This window comes from Haliaeetus albicilla, chromosome Z (assembly GCF_947461875.1).
Source record: "Haliaeetus albicilla chromosome Z, bHalAlb1.1, whole genome shotgun sequence".
Classification (NCBI taxonomy): Eukaryota; Metazoa; Chordata; class Aves; order Accipitriformes; family Accipitridae; genus Haliaeetus; species Haliaeetus albicilla.
The window spans coordinates 389,874-404,966 of NC_091516.1; the positions used below are offsets into that span (position 1 = coordinate 389,874).

The following is a 15,093-nucleotide window of genomic DNA, read 5'->3' on the forward strand; positions in this document are numbered from 1 at the left end:
ACCAAACAAAAAAAGAAACAGAAAAACCCATACAAAGAATACATAAAAACATGTCCATTCATAACAACATTTAATTTAGCACCTCATCTAAAAATATTCAAAGGAAATTCAGAAACTTAAGGTATATACAATAACTAATTTAACAGCAAAAATACAGGTAATATGTTAAAGGCTGTATAATGAAAAAACCTTCTTTCAGACTGACTGCTCTGGGATCAAAGTGAGAAATAGATAATAAACAAGAAGGGACAGAACAGGAGAGCACTAGACTGATAATTTCTCTTTTACTTTCTTTTAAGAAAACTTCATACAGTCTAACAAAGAATTATAGAATATTGCTTTAAAAGACTGTAATACCAGATCCACTTTCAATGCTGTAAGCCAATTTAATATCAAATATTCAGAAGACATGCCCGAATTAAGAAAAACTTGGCATTCACTGTATCTAGCAAAAAGGACACAGAATTTTGATGAAAGCCTAACAAACATATTAAAGTTAAGACTAAAGAAAATGTTGTTGGGCAAGACCAGCAAAGCAGCACAGTTTAGTTAGCAACAAATATGGTCTACATCTGCTAGATTAAGCTGTGGTGATTTCCAGAGATTGTCCCTCAGTTAAATGATAGACTACACCATATTTTCATACGGACAATAAAACAAGTGGATAGCTCAGTATCCACCTGTGGATAGCACACTGAGAATTAGTCCCAAGTCATATTAACTGATGAGCTGCTACAAATGAAACATATTTAAAGTCAAATGTTAAACTAAGAAACAAAGAAAATTAAAAAAAAACAGACTAGAAAATACATTTTTAATCTTCACCTCATACATGTTCTCAGGCATCATCACCTCTTGTGTTTAAATCCTATCATAAATGGATTTCTGAGTCACGGCAAGGCAATAAACAGTAATTACTGGCAATAACTATAAATTACAATGTATAATTTTCTACTGCATTTAAACATATAGTTTGCCTATACAAGCCATCAAAGGACCACAACTGTCACAAATGAGATCCAGTATATCGATCATAATGTAAAGTCAGACTGGTTCCTAATGATTTAGCTGCTGGCATTTTGTTGTGAGGACCAGTGTTTTGAGTCCCAGAATTTTATTTTATTTTCTTTAAAAAATAAGCATTAAATGGATCTACCATAAAGTGGATTAAATAACAAACAACACCTCAAATTAGAAAAAAATTAGAATTTCATACTATACCTAATCTAAAATTGCAAATAAAAAATACTAAATTGTGTAAGAACAGAAACAAGATTTTCCAAGTTTACAACTTGATTGAAAGTAAATCTTCAACTAAAAACATCAGTGGTACAGTAGTCTAGTCAAAATATTAAAGATAATCCTAAATACTTTAAGTTGATTGCATTGTATCTCAACAATAAATTACTACATACCTGTTCTGACCAGGATAGTATAAACAGATGTCTTACTGGGGCATGAAAAACATAGCCAAGTTAAGCCTCTAAGTGTGTGTGACTGGGATATATAAAAGTTAAACTTAGTCATCTTTCCATTCAAAAATTACTCATCATCAAATCCTTTCTTAGATTTCTAGATTGCCAACATTTTAAGGATTCAGCAAGAAAATATATCAACATTTTCCAGCTAAGCAAACAGCCCCCACTTTCTTTAATTCTCTTTTCTCTTGCAAAATTATTGCTTATGAATGGACTCTGAATTAAAAGGCCTGTGCTTCATCTGTTTTATTAGTCTACTGATTTGTTTGTTCTACAATTTCACAGTTAAGATTCTAGTCAAAACAGTGATTTTTTAATTTTTTTTTTTTAATTAACCAGAACCTCTTCCTCTAATTTTTTGCATGTTCAACTTTAGTAGTCATTGCTTGTATTCTTTGGAAAAGTGGCATTCATATTCTATAATGCACGTCCTATTCAGAAAAACTGCTTTAATGAGAATTGCTTCAATAATGGTTGTGTAATCCCTATCCAGAACCTGATTATTAATTATATTGTCTTAGTGCTTTACACACTTGCTAGCTTGAAGGTGTTGAAATATTTCCAGGCTTTCAATGTACTAGTAATATAGCCTGCATATGGTTCATACTATGTAATTAAAGTGTTTATCACACATCAGTAGTTTATGAGAACACTGTGATAATTCCAGGTTCAGTAAGGCGTTTGCTGGCAAATTTGTGTTTATCTCAACAAAATTATATGTTAGCAAAGAATGTGGTCAGCAGTTATTTACTGTGATATACATACATTTTTAAGCTTTAAATTATATCTTGCTCAGTAATGACAATACTTCACAAAATCACCTATGATAAGGATGACATTTTAGGGCCTTAAGCTTAACTTCTTTGATCACAAAGTTAAATCTTACATATTTTTTTTAATATATTAATTTCTTCTGGCTGCTGTAGATGAGCAGATTGTTAAGGAGCTGCTGACAGGACTTGCTAGACTTTATAATGCTAGGACAAAATTATTTCCCATAAACTCACACATTCTCTTCTTTCTTTTGTGGAGGTATCCGATATATTTAGATTAGGAGTTTTACTTACATTGCCAAGACCTGATGTAAAACTCATTTTAATATGAAACCTTTGTGGAAGAAGAATGAGTTTTACAGACTGGTTAAAATGTAGAAGAATTTTAGGCCTTCCAGTATGTCTGAAATATGAAATAAATATGAAAAGAAATGGAATCTAAACTAAGTAAAGCAGAAAAAAATCCTCTCTTCAGTGAGGAAATATGACAACATAGGAAGAAGAGGGGTAGCAGAAAGAAGTGTGAAGGACAATGAGCAGGGCTTGCATAGGTGAAAACAAAAGCTGATAGAATTAAAGATAGGATGCTTCCTGAGTATTCACAAACTCGCACAAACAGCCATCACTAAAAATGATAGTAATATCAGTTGAAATAGGAGGAGGAAGTAAGCAACCCACCAGAAAGCAGAGGTTGGAGAAATATTAATAAGATTCAGCTAGGGTCTGAAATGGAACTTCTCTACAGAAGTACAGGGGGGTTTAAATTATTTTTATTTTTAGGAATTTTGCCCTTTCACACAACTGGGTTTGAACTGTTACTACATTTTTCTCCCAAATGCTATTCCAGAGAATTACAATTACAGCATTAAGAATGTAAACAGAATAGATATGGAATACATACTACACCTGAATATCTAGAATATTAGGATAAATAAGGTTTGCAATAGGAATATTATGACATAGTACCTACAGTTCTCTTAAGAAGTTCTTGGTACATAGAAGGACAATATATGCAAAAGAATAAATTAAATAATTTAGAATTTTGCCCTGTCTCAATTCTCCGTTTTTATGCTTCAACTCCAAATAGACCTTAGAAACTGAGACACATCTTTCAACTACATGAAACTAATGCACAGACAATTACGTGATCTGATGCCAGTAAGAGAGGTTCAGTGTAACATTGGGATATAGAGGGTAACTGTAAATTTTACATCAGGGTAACTGGTAAGCAGCAATGCCTGGTGATAGGATTAATTTCTGAAAAAGTCAAAGACGGATCACCATTACAGTCAGCATAAATTTCTGAATTGTATGCTTAAAAGTTATGGCCAGTATACCTAAACTGCCTCCCCAGTTAACCCAGGCTGTTATGTAGGTAGCGGGCAAGTGAACTCTCAACAGATTTACAGAATTCTATGAGAATTTCTGTTAAGCATTATCATTGTCTCTTGTTTTTCTACCACATTTATTTTACCGATTATGCTGAAGAAGCATTTGGATTAAAACCAAAATGCCCCTCATCTCGGAAGAGATTTTCCTTGAAGTGACATTCATACCACCAAATATCTCTTGCTAAGGCAAGCTGTAATTACAAACTCTTTATAGAGATTTTACATCTTCATTATTCAGTAATTATATGATTTATGCTTCCATTATTTGTCCTGAATATCTTGTAGTCTATCACCTTGCAAAGCACGCGTTTTTTTCTGTTTGTTAAATTTCCACATTACAGACTGGTCTCATAAACCATGGCAAAACCACACTTGTGTACTCTGAACACTCTAAGGGATCCTCCCTGAAAATTAACGATCAACAATTAAGTCCTCTTCACTAGTGAAGATATCTTCACCATAAACAAAACACAAGCTATAAAATAAAAATGGATCATCATATTCAGCTCAAAGATGAAGGGAAAAAACTAACCATATTTAAAAGTTTCTGTTGTATAATACAGACATAGAGTATAACAAATTACAAATCTCAACAAAACAAAATCTTATAATTATTGAAAAACTACACCTCTGTAGCAGCTGCTGTTCTATATGCTGACATGTTACACATAGGATGGAAATACCTACTTTTAATCTTACAAAAAGGTTGTAAATAGTGGCTCACAAATACAGAAGTGATGGGGACAATAAAAGCTAATTATTTAATTAACAAAACCTATAAGGAAAGCAATGTTACTTCTTCTATTTCACAAATAGAAAAAGCAAGCCAGACATATGTATAAAAACCTGCTACACTCATTTTATTCTCTTTGCACAAACAAGCTGATGGATGATAAATTCAAAAGACAGATAGGATAGAATAGGCTAGGCTAGGCTAGGCTAGGCTAGGCTAGAAAAGAATATTTCAGGTGGACTGGACCTACAAAATGTTTGAAGAGGTTGTATTTATATAATTGTTCAAATTTCAAAAATATGTCATGAAGGAAAAAAATATTAAATCAGTGAATTACATTTAGAATTCAGGAAAAAAAAGGTAATGCTTTTATTTTAATTCAAATAAGTAACTTCATGGGGAAGAAACTACATTGCAGCAGTAAGAAAGCAATCACTATTTTTTGTTTATCAATTATTTGAAACACTTAACTGTGTTTGCAAAAGAGCTTTCAAAATCATTGGATGTTTTAAAAAAATATTTAAAAGCATATACACACATGCCTGCACACCCACACACAATCTATACATAGTTTTTCTTATGAATCTTACAGGTTTCTATAAAGGTGGGTGTCATGAGGCAGATGGGGTAGAGTCTGACTTCCCAAAATGTCCTTTAATTTTCTGCCTGAATTGCTTTGCTGTGGTTGCGACCACCAAGATCCATTCCCACTAGTAAAAGAGTTTTCCATGTTAATACACCAAAGCAAAGCAAACCTAATTCCTTAGCTCTAGACACAAATTACAAGATGACCAAATCTTGAAACAATTGAACCAAAATTCACATGAATTTAACTGCTGCATCGTCTGATTTTATTTGTTTGAATGTCTGGGTCTTTAAGAAAAAAATTACAATGTCGCGGTTTCCTTTATTTGCCTTTTGGTTATGTTTACCATTCCTGGGCTTTCCATATCTGGCTCCTCTCTCACCATGGAAGAGGAACTGTTAAAAACATTCCTTAAAAGGGATTGTTGAACAGAGGTTCCCAAGGCAGCTAATCACAGGAAGCAGCTGCATAATTCCAGAAACAGAATTATATAAATCTTAAGTTCCACATATCATATTATGCAGTAGAATATTAAATTTTATTTGCATGGCCTATACATATAAACGAGATTAATTTGACGCTGTATAAGCAGAAAAGTCTGTCAGGTACACTTATTTCTTGTTTCAAAATTAAAACTATTTTTCACCTGGCCCATTCAAGTAACCATGCATTAATCTGTTAAAAAAAAAAAAAATTCAAACAAAAGGATAGAATTTATTTGATTTAAAATAACTTAATAACAGTGTGCTGCACTTGCCTTTTATAGGCTTGCTTCTTTTCTTATTCCAAATATGATGAAAAAGAATTATACCCTCATAGAATCCAAAACTGTACACCTAAACCTTTAGAAAGGCACATTTCTCTAAATGGAGGATAAGGACTACTCTGTTTCTGTAAGATTCTTCTGATGTGTGCAGAATATATGGATTATGTGTCTGCAGCAGGTATGCACTTTAGTAAAAGAATTTTCCGTTGCCATCCAATGGTAAACTGACCAAAAGATAGAATAAGTCGACTTCATTTACATATTTTATTATCTACCATGCAGAAGAATTCTTGTCACAGAAAATATGATAATTTTCATTTTTAAAATAGAAATGAAAGAAGAATTTATTAAATTGCTATGAGCAGGAAGACTTCTATTCAAGGTTATACTAAATCTTCAAATCTTCTGTTGATTATAATCTCACAAAAGAAGAAATTCTACCAGCAACTTACTAGTACTTATATAAGAAAACATTTAATATCAGCAAGTACCCACTCTTGCAACTGCAGTTGAAATAGCTGTTTTGAATCGTGCTGCCTGAGCACCTGTATTTGGTATTCTAAAAGAGAAGTAACAGTATGGTGAGAGGTAAAACAAGAGAAAGGGCAGAATGAGCTTTACTGCCAGAAATCATCAGTGAGAAGAAAAAAGAGAAACAGTGATGCGGCGTATCACCTCTTTACTGACTCTGAAGACAGGTCTACCTGAGTATATATATAGACTAATGCTAATTCAAACTCAGTGAGGTTTTCAGAAAGGGCAGGAAGAAAATGGTGCATTCTGGATATTGTTAATGATTTAGTCTGACAAATGCTGCTACTGTGCTGCTAAAAAGGAACTTGTCATTGGTATAATTTCTTTGGGAGTATTCATTCTGCATAAAAAGCTGAACACACTGACAACTAGCTGATCCTAGAGGGAGCAATCAGCTTTCGAAACCCAAGGGCAGAAAAAGATGTGCCAGACTTCAAACATAAATTGTGGAAGATAATTTAGAACTTATATCATAGGTTCAGAATAAGGCACAATATATATATGAACACAGGCATAATTATGCAAATTTGAGGATACATGAGCAATGTTTTCCCAAGATACTTGGGAAACGGATATTCTGTCTGGTCTTAGGGTTTTTTTAAAGCTGGCATAGTCACCAGCTGGTTTCGTGCATACCTGACAGTCAACTATGATTTGGCTTGGGTTTAATTTTATATCTCATTCATACATTTCTCTGGGATGGAGGAGGACATCTACCATCCCTCTGGGGAAGAAATTTCAAAACTGTAATTTACAGAAACACTAAGCTGTCTAGGTAGGCATGTGCCAAACATCCATATGCCAAATAGCTTACAAAGTACTTGTACAAAAGGATCAGCTGAAGAGTTTTTGGCCTACCACTCTCCACATGACTCAAATGGCCAAAAGGGACAAATTCTTGCCATTGAACCTAAAAAGCAACTCTAACAGTTTCTACCATCACTCTGGAGAAAGAGGAGAAAAGAGAATGATCAGAGTTACAATAAAAATTTGACATAGCGCATAGTTCAGAATATGTATAAACTACTGGTAGGAAAGATTGATTATGGCAGTAGATTAAAATGAGAAGAAAGACACATCATCAGATATGGACACCTGAAGAATATGAAGAAGGAAATAAATGGAAATATATGGGTAAGAATAATTCTGATTGTGGGAGAGAACAAGAATCGATGGAGCAAAAGGAGGTGGCAATGGGAATAAATGGTAGGACAGCTGAGAAAATCAGAGGGCGAGTAGCACACTAGTTTAGAGTCTTACTACTGACTTGAATGTAGAGCATTCTACATTGTTATATGATTTGAAGTAATCTGTCAGTAATAGTAAGGCAGTCATTGCTCCACCACACAAGTTCCTAACAGTTATAATTTCTGTCATTTCTTTAAAATACTTATTGTGCCACAACTTAAAAGCATGAACAGTTGGATGGCTTTTTTGCATCTTTAACCAGTGCCTGTGTTTAGTCATTCTGTATTAAATTAAACTTTTTTACAGAATTTCACTTATGTTAAGGCAGACTGTTTATTCCCATTTAAATCTTCTAGTCAGATGGCATGTAGTTGAAAAAGAAACTGTTTATGAATAAGATATTGTTAAACAAAATTGTATTTCAGTAGCCATTAAGCACAAGCACAACAATATCCCTGTCATTATCAGCAACTCTTACATCCAAGAAGAAAAGAAAACATTTATTGGAATCACTCTGAGAACAAATTTATTCTGGCATAAGATGAAAGGAAAGTGCAACTTGAGAGATAAATCATTACTATAGAAAATAAAGTCTACACATATCTTCTCCTTACAAAATTAAATTCTGTGTACTAGCATTATCATGCCATGATTTAGAATTAATTTATTGCTAAAAGGAGCAATGGGCATGTTACTCCATGGTCTCTCCTTTGCCTAGCTACATCAACATCACTTTAATTTTTTTAATCATTTACATCATCAGTTTTACCCTAATTAGCTAACAACTGTGGATTAAAGAACAACTGTGAAAGCCTGATGTTCTACGAAGAACATTTCCAACATACAGTATGACTGATCAATGTTCTCATTCAACATAGTTAGAAAGAACAATTATCCAGGGCTTTTAGGTGCTGGCATTAGTTGCAAGGGTGCTAGCCAAGTTCCAGATCAGTTAGTTACATTACGCTTATTTGCATTCCCTCTCTACTCCAGAACAGACACGCTATTCTTCATTTTATACCTTAGAAATATAACTGAACAGAATTGTTAGTGCATAATAGCTGTCCTATTTCTAAATGAAAAATCAGTTGCATTTCAGTAACAGCTAAAAGGATTCCAGTTACATTACATACATTCTTTAATAGCGCTAAACAAAAGCTACAGTGAAAGAATGTAAGACAAATGGTGCACAGTTGATGAGCATTTATTGAACGATAAAATACTAACTGATGAGGCCTTGTGAGTATTCCAAATATATCAGGCCATTGTATATAAAGTAATGCATCCATAAAATGATAAACTCACATTTTGTAACTGTCTGGAAAAGTCTGGTTTTATTAACTTTATTTGTATCTCACAGAAACACTATGCCAGAGACTGAAATCAACTGTGCATGACAAAAATTAATGATCTGAACTTTACTCACTACTTAGCTGCTGGTTTTTTTTTTTTTTTAACGACTGGAGAGAACATTCATCCACACCAAGCACACAACCATTCTGTGCATAAAAGAATGACTACAAGAAAAATGTTCACATAATTTAAGTTCTAACTGTATTATGACACAGATGTGTGTGTGTGGATGTGGGTAATTATTGGGACTGATGGAAAACATCCTTTGCCAGTATGTTTTACATACAATTTCCTAAGGCAGAGAAATAGTGAGTCAGAATTTCAAGGCTCTGTTCAAGCCATAGAATTAAGCCAATATGTGTCGCCTTGATCCTCTTTGTTCCATCCCTAATGGAACCCTCTTCTTGGCTAGCTATCGGTACCAGTCACATTACCTGATGAATCTTTATACATTTCCAGTCTCTAATTTTCAACTTTTGTTACCCCTTGCCTACTGCCTTTCCCAACTACTCCTAGCATCCCACTAAGGGATCACAGTCTGCATCCCAGAATCTCCACCTTTCTAATGGAAAAAAATTACCGTACAGGTATTAAAAGGAAAGAAATCAGTAATAAAAATGAAAATAAACTATTAAGAAGAATGAGGTGCTCCAAAATGGGTAATCAATTCAGTGGCACCACAGTGACCTCTTTAAAATAAAAATGTCCTTAATTTCCCATTCCTTTGTTTTACACACTTGCTTAAAGCTGTATCTACATGCCAGTCTCCAATTGCCCCGTAATTTACTGTGTCCTTAAGATATGTATGTACTCATTATTCAGATAAGTTCTAATGAGCTTTCTACTTCTTTTGATTTTGCTTACGTGAATTTTCATTCTGTCAGGCAGTTTGGTTCTTCATTTCCATCACTTACTGTTTTGATGCTTTCTGTATGAAGTGTTCTTTTGCTGTTGAAATGGTTAAGAAATGCTGTCTACCTTAAGGCCACAGAATCTCTTCAAGAACGTTCATTGAAAGTCAGTAATTGTATAAACTTAAAAAAAAAAAAATCTGCTTTATTAAGTCTCTAAGTATTCTTACAAATGAAACCAAACAGCAACAATATTTCAGATATTATTCACAGAATCATAGAACAGTCTGTGTTGGAAGGGACCTTAAAGATCATCTAGTTCCAACCCCCCTGCCATGGGCAGGGACACCTTCCACTAGACCAGGCTGCTCAAAGCCCCGTCCAACCTGGCCTTGAACACTTCCAAGGATGGGGCATCCACAAATTCACTGGGCAACCTGTTCCAGTGTCTCACCACCCTCACAGTAAAGATCCAGGAGGATCTGCTCCATGATCTTGCTGGGAACAGAGGGGAGACTGACTGGGCTGTAGTTCCCCAGGACTTCCTTTTTTCCCTTTTTAAAAATGGGGGTTATGTTTCCCCTTTTCCAGTCAGTGGGAACTTCCCTGGACTGCCACCACTTTTCAAATATGAGGGACAGTGGCTTAGCCACTTCATCCGCCAGTTCCCTCAGGGCTCACAGATACATCTCATCCGGTCCCATGGACTTGTGCACCTTCAGGTTCCTTAGATGGTCTTGAACCTGATCTTCTCCTACGGTGGGCAGTTCTTTGTTTTCCTAGTCCCTGCCTTTGCCTTCTGTGCCTTGGGCGGTGTGGCTGGAGCACTTGCTGGTGAAGACTGAGGCAAAAAGGTCGTTGAGAACCTTGGCCTTCTCCATGTCCGGGGTAACCAGGTGTCCTTTTTCATTCCAGAGAGGGCCCACATTTCCCTAGTCTTCCTTTTATCACTGACATACCTATAGAAGCTTTTCTTGTTGCCCTTGAGGACCCTGGCAGATTTAATTCTATCAGGGCTTTAGCTTTTCCTAACCTGATCCCTAGCTGCTCGGACAATATCTCTGTATTCCTCCCAGGCTACCTGTCCTTGCTTCCACCCTCTGTAGGCTTCTTTTCTGTGTTTGAGTTTGTCCAGGAGTTCTTTGTTCATCCACACAGGCCTCCTGGCATTTTTGCCTGACTCCCTCTTTGTTGGGATGCATCACTTCTGAGCTTGGAGGAGGTGATCCTTGAATATTAACCAGCTTTCTTGGGCCCCTCTTCCCTCCAGGGCTTTATCCCATGGTACTCTACCAAGCAGATCCCTGAAGAGGCCACAGTCTGCTCTCCTGAAGTCCAGGTAGCAAGCTTGCTGTGCACCCTCCTCACTGCCCTAAGGATCTTGAACTCCACCATTTCACAGTCCCTGCAGCCAAGGCTGCCCTTGAGCTTCACATTCCCCACCAGCCCCTCCTTGTTGGTGAGAACAAGGTCCAGTATAGCACCTGTCCTTGTTGGCTCCTCCATCACTTGGAGAATGAAGGATTCAATATTATGTGCCAATATCCACTGTAGTGGGCAGTCATTCCTGAGAAACACATCACACTGGAGACACTAAATTCTCATTTGAAGCTAAAGAATTCTTCAGACCTTGGCTTAAATTTGGAAGTGCTATAACTGAACTAATCGGAACCATATTGTCTTAGGTACAACAAGCGAGTTATGCTTCTGTGCAATAGATTAAATTATCTTCTTCCTTACTTGGTTACTAGTATGGAAAACAATCAAAACATCAGTCAGCCATAACACTACACTTGTTCCTCATACTGGAAGCATTTTGCCCTGTTTCTTCTTCATGGTGTCTGAACTTCTCTGCAGTTCTCTTGCCTTAATCTTGCCCAGTTAATTTACTGAGATTTATTCAAGTTGAACCTACATACTAATAATCCACTTTGCAGTAAAGAAAACAATGCACCCAGTTACAATATTTTCCTGCACACGGTGTAGCTGTAATTTTCCAGACTGCATCATACATTCTCATCAGTATTTGACCACAGGTGACACACTTGTTTAAAATATGAAGAGGCTACTTAAGCAGTAACTGCAGTTCTTGGATATATATTGTATGTATCCACATTAGCATTGCCAAGTGTTTGTTCTACAAATACTTAAAGTGGGGGACTTTTTTTTTACAGTACTTGTACAGCACACTCACACCCTAGCATTGTTCATGCAGATAATAAAAAGAGCAGGATATGCCATAGAAACCACAGTTTCTCTCCAGAGGCACAACCCCCACAACCCCAAAATAGGGAAGGAGAGAGAATAAAGATGGACAGTAAATGTACATATAAAACACATCCATTATACAGTTCTTGGAAGCAAGATAGCACTTGAAACATCAGTTCAACCTGCAAATCAGATGCCTAGTATTCTTGTTTAAAAATAAGAGAACTACTTGAGTGCTGAAAGCAATGAGCAGACAATGCAGCCTCAAAATACACAAAACAGTGTACTTTTTCACATAATGAAGGGTGATATAATTTGTTCATATAAAGCCATATTAAGCTATGGAACTCCTACCACCGACCTCTGTCAATGTTAAACATTTACAGAGATTCAAAACTGTCTGCATGTGTTCATGGAAGGAAAAGTTAATTGTACTAGTGTACGTGAATGCAGAAATTCCTTCACCATAATAAATGGTGGCTGGGACAATGTTCTGTAGGGAGTCTTAGTATATGCCAACAGGTTTTAGTATATGCTTTCCCCTAATTTCTTCCCCAGAATTTGTTATTGATCATTGTCAGAGACAAAGAGACTGGACTAGACAAACACGTGGTTGTGAGAGACTGAAAGAGTTACTGTCTCAAACATTGTGGTGGGGAAAGTTCGGCTTAAAGATGAACTCTGCATAACAACAAACCCTGCACAGCAAGGAACCACAGGTGAAAAGCCCATCAGCACAGACATTAGCAACAGCTTGGGGAGGTTGTGCTGGAGGGTGCACAACTCCCTGTTCTGATACAAAGATCAAACAATGGCCACATCTGCAGTGAAGAAGTTACTCCCCAAACGACCCCCAAGCCCACCAACCCATTTCCCAAAGGTTCTGAAAGCACAAACCACGCATGACACTTGATCAGCCTAATGAGTTCAAGTGCATGCCCAAAGGAGAGGCAAGGAGATGATAAAAGGACACAAATGGAAGCCCCATGCGCGCCCCCCTCCTCCAGAACTGGACCCCTCAGCTGGTAGGACCAGCGCTGGACCCAGGACCAGTGAAATCTTTCTCTTTTCTCTTCCTTTTTCTCTCTCTGTCTCACTCTCTCTTTCTCTCTCCTTTCCCACAATCCATCTACAGCTCATCCCTTTAAGACATAAACTCCTGACCAAGCCTGGGACTAAGAGTGGATCTAGCGGCCCCTGGGGTCTTCTCTAAGAAGGAGTCTAGAAAGCAATGGGGTCTGCTCTGAACCTCGTGACTCAAAGGGAGGGATCTCCTTCTTCCCTGAATTGACATATATGGTTACCATGGGCTACACGGGTCACTGATGTAGTTCCATGCCAATTCCTGTTGTGAGAAACCCCGCCACCTACTATCACACCTCCCAAGTTCAGTTTGCTTCTGTCATGAATAAAATCTTTAACTGATTGTTTGGTGTCATTTCACCTTAATTTACCCCACGGGAATTCCGAACTCAACACTACTCCCTGGTCTGTCCAGCCCAGGTCATGACAGTGGTCTGAATCAATATAGCTGTTGTCTTGTGGCAACAGAGAAAACCAAGGTAAGAGTCAGGACAGGGTTCCAGAATTGTGGTGTTCCAAAAGTCAGTACAGGCAATGGAACTAAGAGATGTAGCTAGCAAACAGCTGTGGAAACGTGTGTTGAGCATAAACCTTAAGATCATGAGGTTTTGTTTAGTTTCTAAGAGGACATGATCATTTGATCATGCCAGAGGGAATAAATAACATTAAGTAAATGAATAATCAAACTAGAGAGGGAAAAGAAGCCCTACAAGAAGTGGAAGCTATTTAGCTTCTCCGTAACTTCACAGGAAAGAGACAAGGCAACCAAACAATAAAGAATATAAAGTTACAAAATATCATACTTAAGAATGTTTATGAACAATCTTAATGATGTAGCAACAAATTCTGGTACAAAAAAAAGAAAACTCCTGAACCCACACATTCTTTAATTACTTTGTATCAGTTTAGCGCTACTACTGTCTGCATGGCTTCAATATAAATGCAATTTAATTTAAGAATTCAAGAACTTCTCCATTTGACTTTTCTTCATCTTGGTTGTATTAAGATGAAATCATTCCTCTAATTAACTCCCCCTTCAGTTTAGTATATTGAACATTTTTAGCGTATTTTGATTGTCCTTTTGTGGTAAAAGCTGAAGTTTATTGATAAGAACTTTAAGAACTAGATTTTGCCCTTTTATTCTTTATGCATACCACTTTACATCCATGTTATTAAAAACTAATACCCACAAAAGCTGTAGGCTTGATTTTATGTCATAAGCTATTCTTTTGTTCTTCATAAATGCACTTTCTTTCAGGAGGGCAAAAGGAATGAAATGTAACAGATAATCCCTGGCACTTCAATTTCTGTGCTCAAGATTGCTGTTCAATGTCTTCTATTCCTTTGAACATTACAAATACAACCTATAGACAATTCTCTCCTCTTCCAAAGCAAGTCCATAGGAGGATGCATTAAGTTTAAAATAAACACAGAGTTTTGGGTGAAAAATTCAGATGCATTCCACAGCCCAGTGTTAGTGTTTAAAAGCTACATTATATGAAGTACAGCGTCCTGTGGAAAATCAGCTTGGAATTTCCAGGACATTCCCACTGGCATTCCTAGCAGAGGAGTAAGAAATTAACAGAACACAGAATAAATAACCTTATTATTTAAAAATATTGGTGTTTTCAGCAAGGGTAGAATTAGGGAAACAGTTACCTTACTTGTTGTCTGCAAGTATTTTCCTTTAAACACTCTCTGGACTCAAGCTTTCACAGTGCAGAACACAGACATCTTTCCAAGTTCTTAAATTCAGGGAAAGAATGAAGTAAAAATTGATTACTACATTATTCCATCACTACTCAGAATCCTGTAAGAAAGCTACATTAATTTGTTAAGAGCTAAGACAGAGTTAGATGAAACAGCAAATCACTACTGAATTAAAATACGAGAGGAATTCCACATCTTTCTCACAATTCTAGCTTATCTAAGTAAGATTTTTTTAGGTCTCAGCCGATTGAACAACTAATGTTATTTTTAAATAAAATTAGCTGTTTAGAAATCAACTGAATATGACAATGAACTTGAAGGAATACATTCCATAAAAAATTGTAAAGATATAGGAAGTACCAGCTTTTCAGAGTCAGAGGCAATATGGAAAGAAGTTCTAGACTTAATATAAATCAGTTCAGGTTTGCATTTTTTAAAT

The 15,093-nt window shown here is 36.3% G+C and overlaps 1 protein-coding gene across 3 annotated transcripts in view; it reads right to left on the reverse strand.

Annotated features, from left to right (window-relative positions):
- PRLR (prolactin receptor) overlaps positions 1-15,093 on the reverse strand; it is a 157,928-nt gene that overhangs the window by 141,146 nt on the left and 1,689 nt on the right. For all 3 annotated transcript variants that reach the window (XM_069776456.1, XM_069776457.1, XM_069776452.1), the window contains exon 2: positions 14,604-14,689. The gene's annotated coding sequence lies outside the window, so the exon portion shown is untranslated. The remainder of the gene's footprint in view (positions 1-14,603; positions 14,690-15,093) is intronic.